At 41.9% G+C, this 21,301-nt stretch overlaps 1 protein-coding gene and 1 long non-coding RNA gene across 3 annotated transcripts in view; both read left to right on the top strand.

Moving 5' to 3' along the window:
- The window catches only part of TBC1D19 (TBC1 domain family member 19), a 112,316-nt gene extending 107,420 nt beyond the window's left edge, over positions 1 to 4,896 (top strand). The window contains exon 23 of one of the 2 annotated variants that reach the window (XM_073342334.2): positions 2,423 to 4,896. The gene's annotated coding sequence lies outside the window, so the exon portion shown is untranslated. The other variant, XM_073342335.2, reaches the window with a different exon arrangement.
- Positions 4,897 to 4,987: 91 nt separating this feature from the next.
- LOC140910696 (uncharacterized) lies at positions 4,988 to 13,267 on the top strand. Its single transcript, XR_012158698.1, has 3 exons — positions 4,988 to 9,272; positions 9,896 to 9,953; positions 10,687 to 13,267. It is a non-coding gene; the product is annotated as an uncharacterized LOC140910696 (long non-coding RNA).
- Positions 13,268 to 21,301: the final 8,034 nt, after the last annotated feature.

The raw sequence follows: 21,301 nt of genomic DNA, 5'->3' as shown, positions 1-21,301 counted from the left end.
GTCGCTACACTGCCCTTTCTGCTGATAGGAAGAGCGGCAGTGGGGAGAGGGATATCTATTCCCTATACAGCCATGGCTGACAGCCACCCACCCATGAACTCGGCAAACCTCTTGACTTGCTGTGGGCATTACAGAAGTTGCCCTTTTCCTTGGGGGACCGGGAAGGAATTTTTTCCCTCTCCATTAGATTGGCTAAAGTGAGGTGGTGGTGGGGTTGCCTTCCCACAACTGGTCTGGTACCCAGTTGGGTGAAGCTGCAGGGTTAGGTTATAATGTCACAACTTAGTACGTAAAACTAATTACAGCTGTGCTGTGCAGGTACTTGTTATGGAACAGATACCGTTATCAAATAAAGTGGTGGAAAAAGATTGGAAGGAAAGCATCCTGTAAAGGGGGTTTGGGGAATCCTATGTCTTCCACAGTGGGGAACTGACCCTCCTCCTTTTCCTAGCCCCTTTAAGGAAGCCAAGGAAGGGTGCTTGGGGCTCCTACGTCTGGAACAGTGAGGAGCCAACTCCCCCTCTTTTACAGCAGGGGTTCTCAAACTGGGGGTTGGGACCCCTCAGGGGGTCATGAGGTTATTACATGGAGGATCACAAGATGTCAGCCTCCACCCCAAACCCCGCTTTGCCTCAAACATTTATAATAGTGTTAAATATATTTAAAAAGTGTTTTTAATTTATATGTGGGGAGGTCACACTTAGAGTCTTGCTATGTGAAAGGGGTCACCAGTACAAAAGTTTGAGAACCACCGTTTTATAGCCTCCTCCCCCCACTTTCACTTCATATAAGGGGAGGGCAGAGGGGTTCCAGCAATGGGATGGCTGGGACAAGGTTGGAGGTTATATGGAAATAATTAAGGAAATCATGACCTGGACTATACAATTTGGTGCCGGGTACTGCCAGATATATTAAGTGAATAAAGTTGCAGCCTGATGAAACAACATCCATTGCCTTCTGTTTTTCTTCCAGCATGGATGCATAATGAAGGTGGCAGTTCTTTCTTATCCCCTATCCCACACACCTTTTTCGAGAGGGGGGTGTGTGTGTGTGTGTGTGGCCTCTGCTAGTCCAAGAGCTCAGGCTGCAACTCAGGATCATGCTCATATCCCTGCATGATTGTGTATTGCACTGTCACTAGATCACCAGGTGGCCCATCTTCTATTGATTATAATTTCTTTTTATGATATTTCTGGGGATTCTGAAATTGTAAACTGAGAACCATTAGGATTAATTTATTACTTTATTTTAATACCTAGAAAAGGATTATAGTCAAAACTGAGTGAAGTGTATAACATTGCATAACCCATGCATTCACCATATCACTTTGTTTTGGACCAGTTTCTACCTTCAAATACAGTATGTATGTGTGCGGAACTTGGACCTCTGTATTTTAAGAGAGATCCAGCTTCCATTTACAGTAGACTGTTATCTACATGATTCATATACAGCATTAACAATGCAAATATTAGTTTTTTTTAATAGACCCAAAAAACCATACCTATACCTGGCATATAAATTGGGCATGCTGAATGTATGACAGTAAGGCTATGTCTACACAGCAATGTAAGCCTGAGCATCCCCACGCCCCAATTGTGTTAATTAAGGGCTCAAACCTAGTGTCCCAGGACTTTGCAGGGCTGGAGGGTCTGAGCCCATGTTAAGCTGAGATCTTGTGACCGAGCCCTATTGCTTTCCTATATGTACACAGCCTTGGTCTGACCCGGATACTGGAAGTCCTCTGGATGTATCCCAGAGTTCCTTGGGGCAACTTCCTTAGTCCTCTCTCTACTGACAGTCTGCAGTGTAGTCTGTTGCTAATGGAAGCTAATGGAATCTCCCTTTGTCAGTTTGAGTACATTGACACTTCTTGTATGATTGACTGCATGGCCATAATCTCAAAACAAACATCTAACAAAAGAGTTAATTACAAACCTATTTCAAAGTAGTAGTATGACAGAAGACTAGGATCTGGCAGCTGACTATATTTTTCAATGGACAGGAGTAAACAAAATTTGTGCAAGACAAAGAGTGTGGCTAATTTTTATGCCTTGCATTTTTTTTAACAAATAAGATGGATCTCTTTTATATACCTGCTTATTAGGACATACATTTGATATTGGCAAGCAAGGGCTCAATTTAAGCTCTGGGGTTTACTAATGACTCTATAGTTAGTTTTTATTCAGCAGTTTTGGTGGTTCATAGAAATATTTTGTACTTATGTGGCACTTTTCATCTGAAAATCTGAAACTGGGATTAGTTGTAGTTCCCAAGACCCCTTACTAATGTTAAATCAGTACTAATGAACTGTAGATAGCAGTGGTATTTAATTGTTTTCTATCTGTACAGAATTGTGTCGTAACTTTTTTGTAACTAGTGACATGATATTTTTCCTCTTTTCACTTTCTTTAAATGCTGCTAGGTTACAAAAAAAAAAAAAAAGTTGCTTTGAAGGCCGATTCTGGTTCCTTGATGTGAAGGTTGGACTGTGGAAAATCGGCATTGTTACAGCTTACCAAGGAAGTTACAGTTATCTGTATTCATGTTACTAGTGAAAAATTTGTTTTCACCAACTTGACAGACATATTAGATATTTAATTTTAGTTCACTGATTTTTAGTTTAGACTGATACCAACACCCACTCCCCCAACACACACTTTCCAAATTCAGGCCAGGGGACCCCACCTTGTCCCTTTACTCTTCAATACATAGAATGAAAGAATTGTTGGACTGGAAGGGACCTCGAGAAGTCATCTAGTTGAGTCCACTGTACTCATTGCAGGGCTAAGTATTATCTAGCCACGTGTTCTCACAACAAAATTTTTGGTGGCCTTGGAGTACGGCTACCAACTCTTGCTGGTGACCGCTATAATAATTTTTCCGAAAATACTTAATTAACTTTAGGAAAAACATATAAATATGAGCATATACACATCCAAATCATAGTAATTTATTTATGTAAGGGTTTTTTTGCAGACTGAATAATAAAAATAAGGTACAGTTGTCTCTATTCTTTACTAGACCTAAACAGAATAGAAACACAGATAAGGTACATGGTATGTTCTTGTCTTATTGTTGTTTGTTTTGCTTTTTTGGCTGCATTTTTTGTTTTAGACTTGCTAACTACTATCTCTGCGTCTGTGAAAAATGATTTTTGTACATTTGTTAATATCGCTTTTCACAGAAGACTTCTTCGCTAGCTGGGAGGCAGTGAAAAGTGATATTAACAAACATATAAATATCACTTTTCACAGCAGACTTACTCAGCCCTGGCAAGTTGGGGGCTAAATTAAACCTTAGGTAGGGAGGTAGTGTAGGTGATGGGGTGAAGGGGTCAGGGGATGCGGTGGCCAGAGCTGGGGTGCCAGAGCCTGTGACCAGAGCCCACACTCGCGCAGTTAGAACATGCCCGGAGCCTGCTGCACACCACCCCAGGGCAGAAGCCAGAAGCTCGAGGCCCATTTTCCCCAGGAAGGTGGGGAACTCACATCAGCTGTCTGCTCCTCTGTCATTGTGGCTCCAGAGGGGAGCAGGGCCAAACCCATCCTGGTGGTCCCAGGGGAGGGGCCACTGGTTTTCCCCACCCTTCCAATCACTGCCCAGAAGGCTGTAGCCGCAAGAAAAGCCCCTGATGGCCGCATTTGAGAGAAACACTGATCTAGACCATCCCTGACAGGTGTTCGTCTAACCTGCTCTTAAATCTCCAATGATGGAGATTCCACAGTCTCCCTAGCTAATTTATTCCAGTGCTTAACCACCCTGACCGAAAGTTTTTCCTAATGTCCAACCTAAACTGCCTTTGCTGCAATTTAAGTCCTTTGCTTCTTGTCCTTTCCTCCAAGATTAAGGAGAACAATTTTTCTCTCTCTTCTTGTAAAAACCTTTTGTGTACTTGAAAACTGCTATCATGTCCCCTCTCTCTTGTCTTCTCCAGACTAAACAAACCCAATTTTTTCAGTCTTCCCTCATAGGTCATGTTTTCTAAACCTTTAATCAATTACTATATGGAAACTGATTCTCAAGTAGTAGTAACAATTTGGAAAGTGCCCTAACCCTGTGGAACACCTTTTCCTATTTAGCAACATGGACAGGGGCTACTGGCTGCTAGATTGTCTAAATGAAGAACAGTACCCATTACTGGCCTTACAGTGCTGCTTTTTCCTGTTATTGTGGCTTGTACCTCAATGAACATGTAAAACAGCCATGTGTTTAGTCAGGTCATATTTTAAAAGCTTTAAACTGAAAATCTTGCTCTCCAACATGAAAGACCTGATGCTGTTTTGGTCTGCATTTGTATGTGTTTTGAACATCAAGCTTTTTACCAGATAAAGCTTTTCCTCCATAAGCTGCAGGTCCCTAGCCATTTGGGTGTCCTATGCAGCCCCCCATGGGGGGGCTGTGTGGGGCCCCAAGCCTCTTTCCCCCCTCCCCCCGGGTCTGGGAGGCAGGAGCTGTGGGGTGGCACTTTTGGGGGCCCCACAGACCCAGAATGGCCCAGGGGATTAGTGGGGGGCTGGGAGCAGCCCGCTCCGCTTCCCTTGCCCCAGCCTTGTCGCTTGGGGGAAGGGATTTCCCCCCACCATACACACGCACACACACTCACCAGCGGGAAGTGGAGCAGCCCGGCCTTAGCCAGCTCTATTCTGCCAGTTCCCAGGCGCGGTGCTCCGCTTCCCGCCACCAGTGAGTGTGGGGTGGCTGGGGGGGAAACTTTCCCCAACCTCCACCCGAGCCCCACAGCTGGGGCCACGTCATTCCACTTCCTGCCGCTGGTGAGTGCGGGGGGCGTCCTTTCCCCAACCTCCCCGCACTCACCAGTGGCGGGAAGTGGAGCGCCATGGCTGGGAGCTGGTGGAGTAGAGCTGGCTGGGGCCGGGCTGCTCCGCTTCTGCTGCTGCTGGTGAGTGCGGGGTCACTGGGGGAAGAGGTGCAATGGGGGTGGGCCGGGGGCAGAGCAGGGGGAAAGGGTAAGAGGCAGGGTGGAGGGAATTATCCGGGGCCCCACACCCCACTGGGGATGGCCCCGCCCCTTGCAGTGGGCGCAGCCCATGGGGGGTGCGACCAAGGGATAGGGCTGGTCACTGGGGCTCAGGCTGCCACGTATGCAGCACCCAGCTGCTTAGGGCACCATGAAATTTGGCGCAGTTTGGTGCCCCAAATTTCATGGTGCCCTGTGCAGCTGCATATGCCTAAGGATGGCCCTGATAAGCTGTGAAGAAAATCAGTATCTTCGTAATGGTAAAGGTCAAAAATTGCAAGGAAAAGAAATAACCTTTTCAATCTCCTAAGAGAATAGTGCTGAGTAAAAGAAAAATTGAACTGTGAGAAAGGCCAGGGTGCTGAAACAGTTAAACACATGCAGATGGAAGCCATGATTTCTTCCCCTTTCTTTGTATATTCAGCACTATAATGTAGTTTTGTTCCATCCATTTTGATTTCCTAAATCCTGTCTTTGCAAACCATAGCTTAAAGAAAGTATAAACCCTCTCCCCACAGGTCTTTTTAGGAAAACCACCTCCTTCTCAAAGGGATGCCATCTGTAATATGTTATGAAGGAAACAGAAGGTACAACAAAGTTAAAAGGCTCTGCCTAATAAATCCTGGAAGAAGATGCAAGGGTTCATATCAATCTATCACGGTATTAGATGGCAATTTCGACACACTATTAGGACAAGTAATTAGTATGGGAGAGCCGATTTTAAGCAAGAAATAAACTATACAGGCAGGAATGTGAAAACATAGGAGGCAAAGGATGAAGTATATTAGGCTTATACTGTGTTGCAAATCAGGTTAATAAAGGTTAACAGAGGATCAAAGTCCACTGAAGAACAAAAGGTTGCTGGGGTTTTCCCCAAGACAATAGAGGCTGATGATGGATCATTTTCTTGCAGTTGGGTCTCACAAGTTCTGCATGTAAGGACCAAAGTAGTTCTGATATTCAGAAAGGGTATGCTGAGTACCTAGCCGATTCCTGTCAGAAAATAAGCATGAGACAGGATGAGTGATCTGCAAGTATGATCTGGACTAGAATGTGGATGTCAATATTCCAAGCTAGATGTTTGCCTATCTGCTGACCTGCCAGGTGAACAAAAATATTTGCTTGTGTACACTGAACACATTTGATTTAGAAACACTGAGTCACAATAAAGATAGAATCTCACAATGCCAATTTTTTAGAGTCACTCTGCTGGGTTGAACTGAACTTTAATACAGGTCACTACAATACTACCCTAACAATATAATAGTCATTAATCTATTGAACATAACATAAGAACAGCCATATTGGGTCAGACCAAAGGTCCATCTAGTCCAGTAGCCTGTCTTCCGACAGTGGCCAATGCCAGGTGCCCCAGCGGGAATGAACAGAGCAGGTAATCAAGTGATCCATCCTGTCGCCCTTTCCCAGCTTCTGGCAGACAGAGGCTAGGGACTCCATCCCTGTCCATCGTGGCTATTAGCCATTGATGGATGTATCCTCCATGAATTTATCCAGTTCTTTTTTGAACCCTGTTATAGTCTTATGTTCTACTGTTAATAAGGGCATTATTTTACTAGGCTTTTGCTGAAGGGATGGCTTCAGGGATAAGAAGTTTGGATGAGGGAATTTACAATTTTCTTGGGTGATTTCTATGAGATGGGGTGTGGTTGGTTTAGAAGTTGTCATATTTTGAGCTTTTATCCTTAGTTTTGTATAAGGAATTATTTGTACAAGGTTCTAGAGCATAACAAAGAGATGTAGAGAAAGTGAGAAATAATGTGTTATGTTAACTGAAAGAAGATGAGTGGAGGCATTTAGGTACATAATTAAATTAGAATCTTTCTTGTATGATATGTACAATAGAGTTCTATAAAGTGAGTAGAGGTTTAAATATTTAGATGATTTAAGTCCAAGCTGTTCTCTGTAGCGTACTCCTCGAATGGCAGTCAGATTTGTTCAGACCCTTCCCTCTCTGAAATGATAAGCTGCTTTTTAAGGAGGAAGAGCATATTTGAGGTTAGTGATCTATCTGTCTCTTCAGAGATGATTTTTCCTTCCAAATAATGTGGGTTGTTGCCTACTAATAAGCAGTTTATATAAACATCTCTTTGTATTTTCCTAGTTTCTACATTTATCAGAAGCAAACAAAATTTGAGACACAGATAATTCTATTGGTTATTCTATTTGTTGTGTTCCCAACCAGTATTTTTGTACATTGGGACAGTTCTAAACATGTTCATAATAATCTCAGTCCTGTCTTTTTATTATTGACAAAGTAAATAATAGTCTTTCCTAAATAAAACTATTCTTTGCACAATAAGATACGTACAATGCAGAAAATGTTATAGTATAAATCAGGGGTCTCCAAACTTTTTGAATCGCGAACCCGCAGGGCCAGCTCTGGGGAAGCAAAAAAAAAAAGAAAAGAAGAAGAGCTGTAGCAGGCGTGCTACCGAAGACGGAGCGGGGAGAGCTGAGCTGTCGCCGGCGTGCCACTGAAGAATAAAAGGTCCAGGAGCGCTGTTGCCACCGTGCCGGCAGTGCTCCTCCTGCCACGCACCCCACTTTGGAGACCACTGGTATAAATAACCCTTAATAGACAGGAACTGATTTTTTTTTATTCACACCTCAAAACAATTCTGTGCAGACTATTCTAAATGGTAAGTCTTTCTCATTTTTGGTTTTGTTTTATCTTCTGAGAGATTCACATTAAGTTCTAAAATTATATAAAGCTTGGAGGAAATCTTTTCTAAACCAAAATTATTGAAGCAAGTTTCTCATAGTCTTAAAAGTTGTCTTATTAACTTCTTTCAGACTGAATTTTTGATCTACTTTTAGAAAAATATCTTTAATTTGAAAACACGATGGTAAGATTTTTTTTTCTGTTATGAAGTGCATTTTTTTTAAAGAAAGAGCTTTCTGTATTTCTCTTCCCTGATTTGAGTCTACACACTCAAACAAAGAAATGTTGCTGATAAATTACACTAAATTCACATGAAAAGCTATCTCAACAATAGATGGAAGTCTGCTTTGTAGCTTATGGAGAATTGTGTTGTGTGTGTTCAAATGAGATCTTTACATTCTCCCTTCTGCAAGTTATTTTGGCAGTAGCCATGGGCCTCTGAGGTCAGGCTGGCATTGTGATGTCACAAAGATCTTGCCTTCACTAGGAAAAAAGATGTGCTCTTAACTCATGTTGGCAACACATGGTAACTAACTTGAGCTAAAATTCTAGTGAAAACAAGGCAGTTGGTAGTTTTAACTCAAGTTAGCAGGTTCAGGTAAATCCTAGGGCCCCCCATAGTCAAGGACCTCGCTGGACTGGTCCAACCTCTTCAGAGACCCAGTACCTTTGTTAAATTTCTGAGTTAGCTGGCTTTATTGTTAGCCATTTTAGCTTGTTTATTTTCTTTATAAAAGTATTTCTTTTATTAGTTCACTCACCTCACAGATCCTGTGATGGAACTGAAGGGGAAGAGGCCAGGATTTTAGAGGGTGCCTCTTGTCCTGTGTATTCCCCACTTCAGACCTCCCACACAAGGTATCTAACTTGCTTGTGGGAGGACACTCTCTTTCCTGTCACGTGAGCTGCAGCACACAATAATAAAGGGGCAGGCAATTACTTCACAATTGTTGTCTAAACTGGACAGATTATGTACTGAAGAGACCTACAAATTAGTATCTGTTCCTCTCCCATTAGAGATTAGTTAACATGCAGCAGCTCCTTCGGCATATTCCCATTGTAGGAATTGGCAGAGCTGCTATGTGAAGCTCTAGCTACACGTTTGCTAAACGTTATGCACTAGACTTAGCCTTCTGGTATGATGTTCAGTTTGGCAGAGTGGTGCTTTGGTAGAAAGTGTTTCATTAGAACTCCATGTCCTATCTTCCTCAGATGACAGTCTTGCTTATCAAACTATCCCATGAGTGGAAATGTGCAGCGGCCACTCCCTTTCCCTTGGAATCCTATTTACAATTTCAGACCTGAGGATGCAGTTGGAGAGGACTGAGGAAGCTGATGGAGGTGCCTGACTCTCCACCTTATAGCTTGAGCCTTGCAGAGATGCAAAATTTGTATCTGCATCCAATCTGTGATCTGCAAACATGGATGCAAATATCCGTAGATATAAAGCAGATATCCTCAGAATGTGCAGGAACAATGAAGGGAAGTGAGATGGGACACGAGCACTTTAAACAACACTGCTATGAAACGTTCCACCCTCAGAGCTGCACTGCTGGCATATCCCCCTGAGTGTGAGTGCAGAGAATCCATCACAAAGAATGCTGGTTGCAGGTGGGTAACTGTCATTTAGTGAAACTGAAGCCTCTTTCCTTTTGGGTGCCTTACGCTCTGGTTAAAATCTTGGCAGATGCCAAATGAATGAGTTCAAAAGTGACTTTTCAGTCAATTGTAACTTCCATTATAATTTTTTCCCACACCCAACTAAAAAGCCTGCTCTGAAATCAGGGCTAATTGCATGCAATAGAGGGAGGCTGTGGTGAAGCTGAGAAACTGCCCACAAGCACTGAAGAGATTAAAGAGAGTGTATGGGCCCAGCTCGCTCTGCCCTGTTATATCTGCAGCCAGTGTCAGGCCTGCAAGGGAGAGAGACGGAGGCAGTCTAGCTCAGTCTGGGGTCAGAGGCAGGAACTAGCTGCTGTCCTGCCTGAGGGAAGGATAACCACATCTATCCGTGTCCGTCCCTTGTCTCCTCCCCCCCTCCACGCTGGCAGGATAGAAAGGGAGGGCCAGACCTAAGGGTCTAGTTCCTCTCCACTCTAGGTAAGGGAAAATGAAAGTGCCACTCCTGCCATGAGATTCATGACGGAGGGTGGGGAAGATCAGCACACAAACTGCTTGTTTTCAGTGGCAGTTAAATCATCTGTGCTCCCTTCTCCTGCATGTGTTGTTTTCAGGAAGTGTGTGTTCCCACCACTGTTTAATTGTCTGAAGAGAGAGGCTGCAAAGCATCTGGTAGGTCATTTTAACATATAAATGTGTTCATATAAAATTGCTGTTCAATGAAGGCACAAAATAATCACAGAAGTGATAGCAACTGAGTTTATTTGAACTAAAAATCCTGTTGATTAGGAGAATTGAGGCCTTCTGCTGCGGATACAACATTGTCATACTATTTAGAAGGCTCTAGTGTGGCATTCAATAAAGTGTCCGTATATGGACAATTTCTCCTTTTGGCATGTACAGCGGCAGTATGGCAGTGAGCTTTGGAGCAGCAGCATTGATTAGGGATTTAGCATGACATGGTTGGTTCTTTTTCCTGATCCTGAAAAATATTCTGATTAGACCTGAGAGGGGCCCAGATGTCATTGCTATCTCCATGGTTGCTCCACTGGAAACTTCTAAGGTACCTACAATCAGCTAATCCCTTGTGCGTTATTTTCCACCACGACCTTTGTCTTTCCTCTCTGTCTTTGCCAAACAAGAGTCCACGTAGCCAGCCAGGACAAATCTAACATTGCAACACTTTGCTGTAAACTAAAAATAAATTAAAATAAAATGTCATGCTAAATATGCTGCTTAACTGTTTGATTCTTATAAAAGCTTGACCGGACCTCGAGTGGCTAATACGGTGGTGTGTCCACCAAGAGGAAGATCAGAGCAATTCAATTAAATATTGCTCACAGCCAAGAGAAGTAAATCTTGGGGTCCACAAATGGCTAATTGACTCATTTATGTGTTGTGCCAGGGGTCTTCCAGCAACTGAACAGAAGACATAAAGCTGCATTTTCCTTTCTCCTGTTTTTCCTCTTCCAGCGTGTGTCTTAAGAAGAAACAAACTTAGACTTTTTCAGCAAAACTGGAGAGCTAACATCTACCACCTAAAATTGGCTCTTTGTCCACAAAAGAACCTTTAACACCATCTGAAAAACTACCAATCAAGTGCAACTACAAGCTCTATGCAAATAAGAGGCTATAAGAGAAATAGTTACAATGAACATTTACTTATGTTTTAAGTGTTAGTTTTTTTCTTTTGCTTCACTTTTTACATGTATTTAATAAATATTAAAAAAAACTTCTTTGATACCCAATGCACAACACAATCCTGAACACAAATTACTGTTAATATTGTGGCAATAAAAAAATAATTAAAAAAACCCAGATGACGTTTATACTGTAGTAAAATGGTGAGTGCCCAGGGCTTCCTGGAGTTTTGGTAGGGTCCAATTTTGAAAATTTCCTCCCAATTCTGTTTTAGTTTGTGTAACCAGTTTCTGCCTAACAGATTTTGCCTTTGTCCTTGGATCACTGGGACTAGTAACTTTTTTCTTTTGGCACAGAATCTACCACCTGGATGGGTTCTGTGGCGTAGACACACGGGATCACTCCTGCATTTGCTAGTGGACTCAGTCACTGTTGATACGTAGATTCATTGATCACAGTAGCTAAAGCCCCTGTATTACATGTGTACTGACTGATTGTTTAACTCTACTGTTACTTCATAAGGTCCCACTTTCTTCTCTTCTTGACAGTATCTAGCCCATATCCCTTCCTTTGTGTCTTCTTCCCCCCTCAAGGTAAAATGTCCTCTGTTTTCTTCCTTTTCCTCTGGCCTTTTGGAGTCTACCTTCCTGGCTTGATTGATAGTCACCTTTGCATTTTCTGGCTACGTGTCCAATCTTGAGGCTTTTTGTGACACTGGTCTTTACAGACGATGTAAAATGAGCTCCACAGCAGAAACACCTTCAGGAGCCTGCATCCCTTTCAGCTGGTTTTGCATTTTGTTTATTGAGTCAGTCTGATCGCACCTGTATTCTAAGTGAAAATCTTGTAAGTTTTTCACCGCTGCTTCCATTGCTGTTGCTAATTCTATTGCTTTGGGCCAGGTTAAGTTTCCTTTTGCCAGCAATCATCTTTGAATTCTCTCATTATTAACATCACAAACCAGTCCATCCCACAGCATATCCACTGGGACATTTAACTGAATAGTGCTCATTTGAAATCTTTTTAGCTCTGCCACATGTACAGCTACAGTTTCACTTTGCCTCCTCATTCTACTGTAAAATGTTCTACAGTAATGTTTGGTTTTGGCGTGTAGTGCTCTGGTAAAACCTTCTTCATGTCTTCTAAACTTGTATCTCTGGGTTACTGAGACTGTAACTAACTCCTTGACAGAAAGTAAATTTTATTGCCACAGAACTGTTTGTCCTTATTTGCAAGAAAATTGTGGCCCAGTCTTTGTAAGTATTTCTTTATTAAACTCCTTAGTTTTCCCATAAATTACATTCTTATGTTGTTTTCAGTTTTGAAAAGGACTGCTGTTCAATGCAACAAAAATAAGCCTACTTGCAGAGTGAGAACCTGCTGCTTTATTCAACTGCATCACAGAGTGGTAGGGAAAAAATCCCACTGGATAAAACAGGAGGTTAAGAAGGGATGAAGCCAGGCTCCATCCATCCGGGTAACCTAGTTAACCCTATCATGACTGCTTTACGGACTATACTTTCCTAACAATTTTATACAGTTCTCACAGCACCCCATCCCTAGTCTGGATCTCAAGGTAGAGAGCTGCTGGTTTCTCTGGGGTTCATAATGCTCCTGGTTGAAGGGGCTTTTAAGTCATTGTAACAGCTGTCTCCTATTACCAGATCTCCATTGCTAATGTGACGGGATATCTAGGTTCCCTCTTGGACATAATTAATAGGTGTAGGACTTACTTTGGTCAAAAGAGAGGGGGATCCTAAATCTACTGCCACCTCATTTTTTCCCCTTCAGTTAGATTCAGATAAGGTTCCTAGCCCTTGATTTTTTGCAAAAATCTCTCTCTCTTGCTTGCTCTCTTCAGTAACTCAATAGCAGCTAAAGGAATTTTTCTAAAATTTCCCCAAAAAAATAATCTCTGGGATGAGACTGATGTTGAAACTTTTCATGCTCAGTGAGGACTTTTTCAGAAAATTATGGGCATGTGAAATCAAGGTGCTATGAAGGTCCTGACAAGGACTATATATTTTGTATACATTACATGTGCATGTTCAAATACTACCTTCTGCTGCAGGTGTCAATTTCATTGTCAGACGTGTTCAAATGTATATGATTTATATTTCTCTTCAGTAGGTCAGTCTTTGCAGCACCAAGTGCTACACTGGCAATTTATCAAGAGTCCAGTGGGCACAGCCGATTTGCATTTTCATTTACATTACTTTACGTGAATTTGCTGTCAATTTGTATTCTTAGTGCTGCAATAAAACATACTATATTGAATAAAAATTGGTTTTACTAAACGTATAGCTGTGTCTTGTCTCACTATTTTCATTTAATTATTTACTTTTCTCTCTTTCATCTGCCTCTTTTCTCTTTTTTGTCCTTTTTGTTCCTTCTCACTCTTGCCTACCTGAAGGTTGTTTTTTCTTCCTTTGTTTCCTCATTTGTTTCACTCCCTTACTTTTCTATTTTCTGCATTTTAAATTCTGCCACTGACTGTCGTTAATTTATTCTTTTTCTTTACAACCTATTTTATTGAGCAAGGCCTCCTACCTCCCCACTCTAATGGGCAGGCAAGTATCATTCTTCCCCATTTTACAGATGGCCACTTCTCGCAGTACAGGTCTCAACTATGGCAGTTGCAAGTCTCATCCACTTCCAATCCACATGTCATCCAACTTTACTTTGAAATATTGCTGTGTCTTTTTGGAGCAGCACAGAAAGGCAAACCAGCTTCAAAGCATCTCTTAAGAGAATCATTCAGTTATCCTTGAAGCATCCACTGAGAAAGAGTTGAGATACGAACATAAGAATGGCCATACTGAGTCAGATCAATGGTCCATCTAGCCTACTATCCTGTCTTCCCCTAGTGGCCAATGTGTGCTTCAGAGAGAATGAACAGAACGGGCAATCATCAAGTGATCCATCCCCTGTCTACCACTCCCAGTTTCTGGCAATCAGAAGGCCCACCCAAGCATAGGATTGCATCCGTGACCATATTGGCTAATAGCCATTGATGGACCTATCCTCCATGAACTTACCTGCTTCTTTTTTGAGCCCCATTACAGTTTTGGCCTTCACAACATTCCCTGCCATGGGGAAGGGGGAGGAGTATCTCTTGTCCCCTATCGATAAAAGGCCAGCAGCCTAGGGGACAGGTTGCCTCATGAGCAGGGTAGCTTCTATAGGAGGATTTGCAAAATGACTTTGAGTGGATGACTGAGTCTCAGTTGACATAGCTTTCAGCAGAAGTATTCTAAGTGGTGTAATTCAGTAATCCAGTAATTAAAACAAATCAAAAAAGGTCGGTATATTATTTCCCCCCATCCTAATTTGGCATATTGGTACTGGTGGTTAGACACCATTAGTATAGATTACTGGAGCTACCTGCTGCAGACAGGAATTGCCCCTCCCGCTTCCTGTATCTGTGTATGGGTTTCCATAAGAGTAGTTCCAGAAATCCCTATGCCCTAGTTGTTAGTTGTTTGTTCTCTGTCACAGATGTTTGATGTTAACCACATATGATTGGATGTTGATTCAAGTAAAGCCACTCTCCTGGCATAATTGCATCAGCAGCAGAGACTTCTTGTGGCAGCAGACTCCTCTTTCTTTTGATGTCAGTCTACCTGACAATCAACTATGGGGAGAGGAGGACTCATTTGCATGGATTATTGGGACCCATAAGAAATACAATTTACAGGTAAGCCATAGATTCCAAGGTATAGTTTTTATTTTAAATAAATATTCTAAATGGAATTGAAGCTAGAGAGACAGAAAAATCTATTATTCAAATCAGAGATTTACATATACTTTTGCATATAAGAGGTGAATAATTTCAAGTCAGCTACTGTTAATAGCTATGTGCTATTTTATTGACTAAGAGGTCGAGCTAAAATTTTTCAGAACTGAAAATCTTGAAATTAAAAAATGGGGAAAATAGTGACAATTTTCATAGAATTTCCCTTTTTTAACCATCATTAGAGCTGTTTGAAAAGTTTTAAACTTTGTAATTTAATTTCAATTTCAATGGAATTTCTCATATTGACTAACAGAGGCCTACTTGACTCATATATTAGTTGATTAGAACCATCTTGGTTTTCCAGGAGATCTAGAAAAGATATAGCTTCCTCCAAATTGTTGAAAACATTAACTTGATTCCCCTGAGTCAAGCACAATACCCCAGAGCAAAGGATATCCTCTTTCTTGGTAGTTTATCAGCAAGTGGTTTTATGAAGGTGACAGTGAGGAAGACTTTTAATCTCAAAATTGAGTCTGGAGACCGCTATTACAGAAATTTCCTTGACCAAGTTATCCATGAAAGAAAGAATCTTCTCCTTTCTCTCCTTCAGGGATGGTAACTAATCATCAGTATCATCCATGCCTTCCAATTTTTTGTGGATCTTAGGAACTTCTGTTTTCAATTGATTTCACCTTGGGCTGTAGAGTCTGTCTTTTTAGTGCCCTCCAATTTGCCATTCTGCCTATGAAATTCTTTCTTAGCTCTTCGTGCCAGGTTTAGTATAATTTACCCTTTTCTGCCCAGAAGTCATTTGCATAGAGACTTATGCCTTTCCATATTTCTCTAGAATCCTGTGTGTTGCAGCTTCAGAGTTTCCCACACTCTCTGCTTGAGGCCCGAACTGTTTGTAAAGGGCCAAATCCTGATTAAAAATGAGCAGTTTTATTTATGTTTACCCTCCAAAACTGCTCCCTTGGATTCTTATTAGTGGCCATATTTATATTTTGGAGAAAACTGCGGGGATTAAACCAATCCTAAAGGCTTATTTCTGGTCCCTCCTTCCATCAGGTGAGGTCAGGAGATCAAGATTGTAGACCTTCCTGTGTTTTGAAGTGTTAGTAGAAACTTTAACTCAAATCCAGTATACAGTGCAAAATTTCAAAAATTAATGATTTACCCTTCCACTCTCACATTAATTGACACTATGGAAGGTATGACTTAACAAAGGAAGCAGCAACAGAAGTGACATTAGCACACAGGAAGGTCCAGAAAGACTGAACAAGAGATGTCCAAATTCATCATTAATGAGCAGAACTGAAGCCCTTTAGGTGGCAAAAGCTGACTATCTTTAGGCCTAACGGTAAGAACACAGTCTGTAAAAAGGTAAACAAATGTGTATATAATACAATAGCCACAATCTAAAGTGTATAACCTTAAAAACACCATACAGCTGTTTTGATAAGATATGAAACAGCTGTCTCAGTATTTTTAAACTTAGTTCATTGAATACAAATAAATGTATAACTGAAAGAGAATGTGTAGGTTGAATGGTGATGTTAGAGGATTTGGAGAGTTGTTGTCTCTAATATTACTATTCTAGTCTCAGTATAATAGTCTGTTTTCTTGATTTCCCTCACCCACAGATATAAACATTCAGCTGTGTGATTCTATTTCCTGTATAGTAAACTAAGATGGCAACATTTCTTCCTTCAAGTGTCCTTTGCATATTCCCTCTCCTGAGACGTACGGTCTGGTGCAGTCTGAATGATAAAAATCTACTAGCAGTAGTCATTGAAGCATCCACATGCTTCCCTTGCCTGCTTCCCTCCCCCATACACACTGAACTCTGGATGTTGTAGGGCAAGGGATTAAAAGGAGCGTGGTGCTCCACTACCCCAGTTTCTTCCCCTCTGACCGCAATCCCTTTGGTAAGTAGGACTCCAAGATAGTGAGGAAAGGTGGATGAGCAGTATGAATATGCAGAGTCCATCTCAAAGAACCTCAGTTACAGGTTAGTAACCTTGATTTTTTCTTTTGGGTGTCTTCCACATATTCCCATTCATGGTATAGCTTAAATAGAACTCCGGGTCTCACCATCCTGGGTCAGAGTACTGTTTATTAAACATGGAGTGCAGGACTGCCTTTCCAAACTTTGTATCTGATTGAGATTTCGAGTCTAAAGAATAATGTTAAGTAAAAGTGTGAACAGAAGTCTAGGTTGCTGCTCTAATCTCTACCAGAAGAATATGCCTACAAAAACCTGTACTCCACCACCTCAATCCCTTCATCTGCAATAAACTGGATGGTTCCAGTGTTGCTGTATGCTCCTTAGGGATCCCTAACAACTAACCTATACAAACTGTTTAGTTATTACCTAAGTACACAGTTGTTTAGAGATAGTTAGTTAAAGGATAACATGTCAGATCAGAAGGCTAAGAATCCTGGATTGAAAACATGTCTCATGCTGGTGGTAATCCCAGCATGAGATGCACACGCCAGGTGCTTGGCAAGTTAGGGGGAAGGTCATTCTCCCTCTAAATGGCTGATCTGCTCAACCATTTACCACAAGGACAAAGAAAGAGACAAAACAGTCTACCTATAATAAAATTGCCTGAAGTGCTGACAGTGGTAGCTGGTTCTTAGAGACCGGCTTCAGCTCCAACCAGTTCACCTAGAAAGAAGTGAGATTCAGCTTCTGTGTGAGGCACAGGATCCAAGAAAGTTGAAGATCAGAAAAAGAAGACCAGGTTTGGATCAGTGACAGACTCTGTTCCCACAGCTGTCCCTTTCAGAAAGACTTTGGTTGTGGTTCTGAGAAAAAAATTGCAGCCCTCCTCAGTGTTGGCCTCATTACAAAGAGCCAGTCCAAGAGAAAAGGATTTACAGGGACAGAATCTCATTGTGGAGTCAGGCTCCGACTCAAGCTCACAGCGCAGAGTTGGGAGTCGTCCCTCTCTGGATCTGACAGTATCAACTCTGGAGGAGCCTGTCCTGAGAGTGAGATCCAAGCATCCAAATAAGAGAACTGATGAGGGTTTATTAACTAGCACGGCACCACATAGTTTTACTGTTAAAGCAATAGTTCATTAGGTGGATTGGTCTATGGTTCTGCTGACAGTTGAGCTAGGTACTGCATCTCAAGACAAGTCATGTGTGTTACTACACAGTGAGGCTGATTGCTTCTCTAAGAGTCAGTAAAAAACAGAAAAGGTTCAGGAGATCTCTACTGCTGCCTCTTCCTAAGACCACTTCGGGATACCCAGAGAAGAACTCTCTGCTCTCCTTTTCAAGGACATTATTGTCTCTGGTCCCATCTGAGCAATACATGTATTGGGGCCAAAAGAGAGAGGCAGATCACATAACAGAACTAACACAAAAAAATATTACAATCAGTTCAGTGCAGCCTGCTGGATCCACAGGCACAGAGATATTTCCAGCAGGATCCATCAGTGGGGTTTTGGCTTGGGTGGCACATACCTCCTCAAGGTGAGGTGGTCTCACTGCCCATTTTTGGCACCTTATCAGGAAGAATCTATGTATGAAGACAGACCTTCAGAAAGACAGCATCAGGAGGACATTCATTTGTCAGATCCAATGGATAATGTCCAGGCAATGCTGCTTACTCAGAACAAGTCACCTGTGGAAACAGATGAAATATTATTTTATGAGGAGGGACTGGAACTGGCAGAGTCTGATTCAGAGTTAAGGAATGTTTGTTCTCCAGACGAAAATGTGGGGAATATAACACATCGGATGATGCTCTAGCCTTTCATGAGTTAGTATCCCAAGTGTCAAAGATGTTAGATATTCCTTCTGTTTTTGTAGAGAAATCATAGAATCATAGAATATCAGGGTTGGAAGGGACCTTAGGAGGTCATCTATTCCAACCCCCAGCTCAAAGCAGGACCTAATCCCCAACTAAATCATCCCAGCCAGGGCTTTGTCAAGCCTGACCTTAAAAACATGTAAGGAAGGAGATTCCACCACCTCCCGAGGTAACGCATTCCGGTGCTTCACCACCCTCCTAGTGAAAAAGTTTTTCCTAATATCCAACCTAAACCTTCCCCACTGCAACTTGAGACCATTACTCATTGTTCTATCATCTGGTACCACTGAGAACAGTCTAGATCTATTCTCTTTAGAACCCCCTTTCAGGTAGTTGAAAGCAGCTATCAAATCCCCCCTCATTCTTCTCTTCTGCAGACTAAACAATCCCAATTCCTTCAGCCTCTCCTCATAAGTCATGTGTTGCAGTCCCCTAATCATTTTTTTGCCCTCCGCTGGACTCTTTCCAATTTTTCCACATCTTCTTCTAGTGTGGGGCCCCAAACTGGACACAGTACTCCAGATGAGGCCTCACCAATGCCCAATAGTGGGGAATGACCACGTCCCTCAGTCTGCTGGCAATGCTCCTACTTGTACAGCCCAAAATGCCATTAGCCTTCTTGGCAACAAGGGCACACTGTTGACTCATATCCAGCTTCTCGTCCACCATAACTCCTAGGTCCTTTTCCGTAGAACTGCTGCCTTGTCATTCGGTCCCTAGTCTGTAGCAGTGTATGGGATTCTTCCTTCCTGAATGCAGGACTCTACACTTGTCCTTGTTGAACCTCATCAGATTTCTTTTGGCCCAAACCTCTAATGTGTCTAGGTCCCTCTGTATCCTATCCCTATCCTCCAGCGTAGCTACCACTCCTCCCAGTTGAGTGTCATCTGCAAACTTGCTGAGGGTGCAATCCACGCCATCCTCCAGATCATCAATGAAAATATTGAACATCCTGTAGTCTTTTACATTTTGGGGGCAGAGGCTAGATAATGAGACACACTTCCATTATTAGAGGGGGTTGCCTTTGCTGTCTCAATCAGTCTGGAAGACTGCCTTAACCACTCAGCCTCTGTCTAAGAAGACAGACAAATTACATCATTTCCATCAAGAAGGAATGGTTACATTTCATACTCATCTGCCTCCTAATTAGTTGGTGGTTGAAGTGGCACTTGTCAAATCAAAAGATGCCCGAAATCACTCTACTGCATCAATAAAGAAGGGAAGAAGGTAGATGAATTAAGAAGACAAATATTTTCTTCAGCTACATAATACATGCACATTTCCAACTATGAAGATATCATGGCTAGGTACAAATACCATCTCTAGAGCAATATGTCCTCTTTTTCTTAATGCTCTTCCAGCGAAACACAAAAAAATTATGCAATGCTGTTTTGGCTGAAGGACTGAATGTTGCTAAGCAACAACTGAGAGCATCTTTTGACTCCTCAGATACTTCAGCAAGATCAGTAGCTTTGGCTGTCATTAAGGAGACATGCATGGTTAAGATCAGTGGGACTCCCTTGCAAAATAAAAATGAGGATTGTGGACGTTCCATTTGAAGGAGATAGTCCGTTTAGTGGTCAGACTGATGAAATACTGGAGAAAATGAAAAATTTAAGCTCTTTAGGTTTCTTTAATACAGGGAAGAGGCCTTATTCGACTCCATTACATAAATATCAAATGTAATCCCACCTCCTTCGTGTCCTTCACTTCATTACAATTATTAGAAAAAGTCATATCATTTCCACTCTCATTATACCCCACAACACCAACTACAAGTGAGGAAGAAATTTAAACCTTGCAATATTAAAGGGAAAGTTTCATGTTCATCTTCTATGGTTCCTCCAAGACATCCACTTTGACACAGAGCTTCAAGCCAGTCTGCTTGGACATTACTTATCCACAGTTTGGGTACCAGTAGTCCCATTTTGATTATCAATGGGAGTTAATAACATTGGATAGATGCATTTTAGAAGTTATTTCATGTGGTTTCACAATTTAATTCAAACCTTTTCCCCTAACAACCACCAGTTTCATATCTGGGCAGAGATCAAAGTCGTCTTGATTTGTTTAAAAAAGGAGGTTCAATCTCTGCTACAGCTGGGTGCCACAGAGGTAGTTCCATGAGATTGCAGAGGGAATGGGTTTTACTTCTTGTTTTCTACTCCCCAAAAAAGAAATGGGCCTTTGCTTTATTTCGGATTTAAAGAGATTGAACGCATAGGCTTTATCTAGACTAGATAGTTTACAGCAGCACAGATGTACTGATGCAGCTGCGCCACTGTAAGATCGCTTGTGTAGCTACTCTATGCCGATGGGAGAGAGCTCTCCCATTGACATAATTAGACCATCCCCAATAAGCGGAGGCAGCGATGTTGGTGGGAGAAGCTCTTCCACCAACATAGCACTGTGAACATGGCCACTTACGCCAGCAAAATTGATGTCACTCAGGGGTGTGTGTTTTTCCACATACATTCCTGAGTGATGTAAGTTTTGCCAACATAAGTGGTAGTGTAGACATGGCCTTATATAAAGAAATTATGCTTCTGCATGTTGTCTCTAACTTCTGTAATACCTTCTCTTTCTCTCCAGGAGTGGTGTGTACCTCTGGACCTCAACGATGAATATGTCCACTTTTCTGTAAGGTCATGTCCTTGGAGGTACCTGCATTTCATTGTTGAACAGGACCATTTTCAGTACAATGTCTTCCTTTTTGAGTTGTGTACAGCACTCAGGAAGTTTACAAAATGCCTGTGTGTTGTAGCAGCATAGCTAAGAACATATGTATCCTGCACCTAGAGGACTGTCTAATAAAAA

Source organism: Lepidochelys kempii, chromosome 4 (genome assembly GCF_965140285.1).
Source record: "Lepidochelys kempii isolate rLepKem1 chromosome 4, rLepKem1.hap1, whole genome shotgun sequence".
NCBI lineage: Eukaryota > Metazoa > Chordata > Testudines > Cheloniidae > Lepidochelys > Lepidochelys kempii.
The sequence above is the reverse complement of the archived record's forward strand: the minus strand, read 5'-3'. Positions and strand labels throughout refer to the sequence as shown.